A 4,174-nucleotide genomic window follows, 5' to 3' on the forward strand; every position below is an offset into this window, starting at 1 on the left:
TGTGTTGTGAACACTACTAAGTTCTTGCGGTAGCTTTAATCGATAAGCAACTGTTCCAATTCTTTCGGTGATTTCAAAGGGTCCTACGTACCTAGGACTTAGCTTTCCTCGTTTACCGAATCGTACAACGCCTTTCCAGGGTGACACTTTCAACATGACTTTGTCGCCCACTTGAAATTCTAGCGGTTTTCTTCTTACATCAGCATAACTCTTTTGGCGACTCATGGCCGTTTTCAATCGCTGTTGTATTTGAATGATCTTTTCGGTGGTTTCATGAATAATTTCTGGTCCAGTAAGTTGTCTTTCTCCTACTTCACTCCAACATATAGGAGATCTGCACTTTCTACCGTAAAGTGCTTCAAATGGCGCTGCGTTGATGCTCGTATGATAGCTGTTATTGTATGAAAATTCTGCCAACGGTAAGTGTCGATCCCAACTGGTTCTAAAGTCAATCACGCATGCCCGTAACATGTCTTCCAATGTTTGTATTGTTCTTTCACTTTGACCATCTGTCTGTGGGTGATAAGCGGTGCTCATATCTAATCGAGTTCCCAATGCTTTTTGTAATGACTGCCAGAAACGTGATGTGAATCGGGTGTCGCGATCAGATATGATAGAGATGGGTACACCATGCCTGGAAACTACTTCCTTCAAATATAGGCGTGCTAATTTCTCCATACTGTCTGTCTCCTTTATTGGTAGAAAGTGAGCTGATTTAGTTAGACGATCAACTATCACCCAAATAGTATCATGACTACTTGCAGTCCTTGGCAATTTCGTAATGAAATCCATGGTTATTCTTTCCCATTTCCACTGCGGAATTTCTGGTTGTTGCAGTAATCCTGACGGCTTTTGGTGCTCAGCTTTGACCTTTGCACACGTTAAACATTTGCTTACATAAGTAGCAATTTCTGTTTTCATATTAGGCCACCAATAAAACTTCTTGAGATCGTGGTACATTTTTCCGTTTCCTGGGTGAATTGAGTACCTCGTTTTGTGTGCTTCATCCAGTACTAGTTGCCTTAGGTTACCATGTTTTGGTACCCATATCCTACCAGCAAAATACAGGGTTCCATCGGCTTTTTCTTCAAGTTGTTTTTCTAACCCTTTGCTTATTTCGCCTTTTCTGTTTTCTTCTTTTAAAGCCTCTAACTGTGCTGCTTGAATTTGCTTTGTGAGATCAGTACGAATTGTAATATTCAAAGCTCGGACCCTAAGAGGTTTTACTCTTTCTTTTCGACTTAGGGCATCAGCTACAACATTAGCCTTTCCGGGGTGGTAACGGATTTCACAATCGTAATCGTTTAACAACTCTACCCAGCGACGTTGCCTCATATTGAGTTGTTTTTGATCAAAAATATGCTGAAGACTCTTATGGTCGATGTACACTGTACACTTGGTGCCATATAGATAGTGTCTCCATATTTTGAGTGCAAAAACTACTGCTCCAAGTTCTAAATCGTGTGTCGTATAGTTCTTTTCATGAATTTTTAGTTGTCGTGAGGCATATGCGATGACTTTTGTGCGTTGCATTAATACACATCCTAAACCTTGGCGTGAAGCATCACAATAGATCACGAAATCATCATTTCCTTCCGGTAATGACAAAATGGGTGCAGACGTTAACTTCTTCTTTAATAACTGGAATGAGGATTCCTGTTCTGTGGACCAATCATACTTCTTTCCCTTTTGAGTCAATGCAGTTAAGGGTTTGGCGATTCTAGAGAAATCTTGAATGAATCTTCGGTAGTAACCAGCAAGACCTAAGAATTGGCGAATTTGTGTTGGAGTCTTCGGGGTTTCCCATTTACTAATGGCTTCGATCTTGGCGGGGTCAACTTTAATTCCATGTTTACTGACAACATGGCCCAAAAATTGTACTTCTTGTAACCAGAAATCACACTTCGAAAATTTTGCGTACAATTCTTCTTTCTTGAGTATCTCTAGTACCAGTCTTAAGTGTTGCTCATGTTCTTCCTTGTTCTTCGAGTAAATCAATATGTCGTCGATAAAAACAATGACAAATTTGTCTAAATACGGTCTACAGATGCGATTCATTAGATCCATGAATACTGCTGGAGCATTAGTTAATCCAAAAGGCATGACTAGAAACTCATAGTGACCGTAACGGGTTCTGAACGCGGTTTTAGGAACATCTTCTTCCTTCACTCTCAGTTGATGATATCCGGAGCGTAGATCAATCTTAGAATAAACACTTGATCCTTGCAATTGATCAAACAAATCATCAATCCTCGGTAATGGGTACCGATTCTTGATCGTTAATTTGTTTAATTCTCTGTAATCTATGCACATTCTCATAGATCCATCCTTCTTCTTGACGAACAGAATAGGAGCACCCCAAGGTGAAAAACTAGGACGAATAAATCCACGGTCCGATAATTCTTGCAACTGGTCTTGTAATTCTTGCATTTCTGAAGGTGCAAGTCTATATGGAGATCGGGCTACAGGTGCAGCTCCTGGTATGAGATCAATCTGGAATTCTACACATCTGAGTGGAGGTAGCCCCGGTAATTCTTTTAGAAATACTCCGGGATATTCTCTTACAACTGGCATGTCATCAATGCTTCTTTCTTCAGTATCGATCTTCTTTACGTGTGCCAGAATAGCATAACAACCTTTTCTTATAAGTTTCTGGGCCTTCATGCAGCTGATAAAGTTCAGTTTTGAGTTGTTCTTCTCCCCATAAATCATTAATGACGTTTCATCCTTACGAGGGATGCGGATTGCTTTCTCAGCGCAAACAACTTCCGCTCTTGTTTTGGACATCCAGTCCATGCCAACAATTACATCAAAACTTCCTAATTCTACGGGTATCAAATCAATTTTGAAGGTTTCACCAGCGAGATTCATTTCGCAACCATGGCAAATTTTATCGGCTTTTATCAGTTTACCATTAGCTAATTCAATAGTATATTTATCGTCTAGAGGTAATGATGCACATTTTAGTTTAAAACTAAAGTCTTTACACATATAACTTCTATCAGCACCCGTATCAAACATAATAGAAGCTAGTTGATTATTAACGGTAAACGTACCCGTGACAAGATTAGGATCCTCACGTGCTTTACTGGCACTAACATTAAATGCCCTCCCACGTGCGGGTTCTTTGTTCTTCTCCTTATCAGGGCATTGATTTATAAAGTGACCAGACTTCCCGCATCCATAACATTTCTTGACATCGGTCGATTTTGTCTTTACTTCAGAAATGGTGGCATAACAATCTTTCGCCACATGTCCTTTCTTGTTGCACTTATCACAGACCACTTGGCAATAGCCTGCATGATGTGTGTAACACCTTTTGCAGAACGGATGAGGTCCCTTATAGTTTGGACTTGCAGTTGCCCCATCTTGTTTACCTTTAAAAGTTTCTTGTTTCTTCAGGTGAGTACTTTTGCCCTTATAGTCTTCCCATTTCCTCTTTCCTTCAGTTGTCTTGACTTCGGTAATTGGTGCCTTAATCGAACTCTCTGTGATCTGGTCCATGAGTTGGTGTGCCATTGTCATGGCTTCCTGCATCGTATTTGGTTTGGACGATGTAACATTTCCTTTGATATTGATCGATAAACCGTCAATATACATTTCTATCTTTCGCTTCTCGTTTGGCACCAATTCGGGACACAACAAGGCTAGTTCCATGAAACGCTTTTCATAGTTATTGAGATTCGTGCCGATAACCTTCAGATTACGTAACTCAGATTCCATTTTTCTGATCTCGTTTCGAGGACAGTACTCCTCGATTAGCATCTTTTTCAGTTCTTCCCAAGAGATATCATATGCCGTATCTATTCCTTCTGCTTTAGCATAATTGTTCCACCAAGTAAGTGCACCATCTTGCAACGTGCACGAAGCATACTTTGACTTGTCTCCGTTCGCACAATTACTGATTTTGAAAACGGACTCCATCTTTTCAAACCATCGGGTTAGACCGACTGGTCCCTCGATTCCACTAAACGTCTGTGGTTTGCATCCTTGAAAAGTTTTGTATGAGCATCCGTTTCGTGAGTTTGTGTTTACGGCTGCTGCTTTGGCTGCTGCTTCGGCTGTTGCTTTTGCTGCCTCGGCTGCAGCAATTCTTTCATTCACACGTTTCTCGACTAGTTGCTCAAACTCAGCATCCGACATTTGAGACATGTTTCTTCAATAAACACAACAG

Source organism: Rutidosis leptorrhynchoides, chromosome 6 (genome assembly GCF_046630445.1).
Source record: "Rutidosis leptorrhynchoides isolate AG116_Rl617_1_P2 chromosome 6, CSIRO_AGI_Rlap_v1, whole genome shotgun sequence".
In the NCBI taxonomy this organism is placed as follows: Eukaryota; Viridiplantae; Streptophyta; class Magnoliopsida; order Asterales; family Asteraceae; genus Rutidosis; species Rutidosis leptorrhynchoides.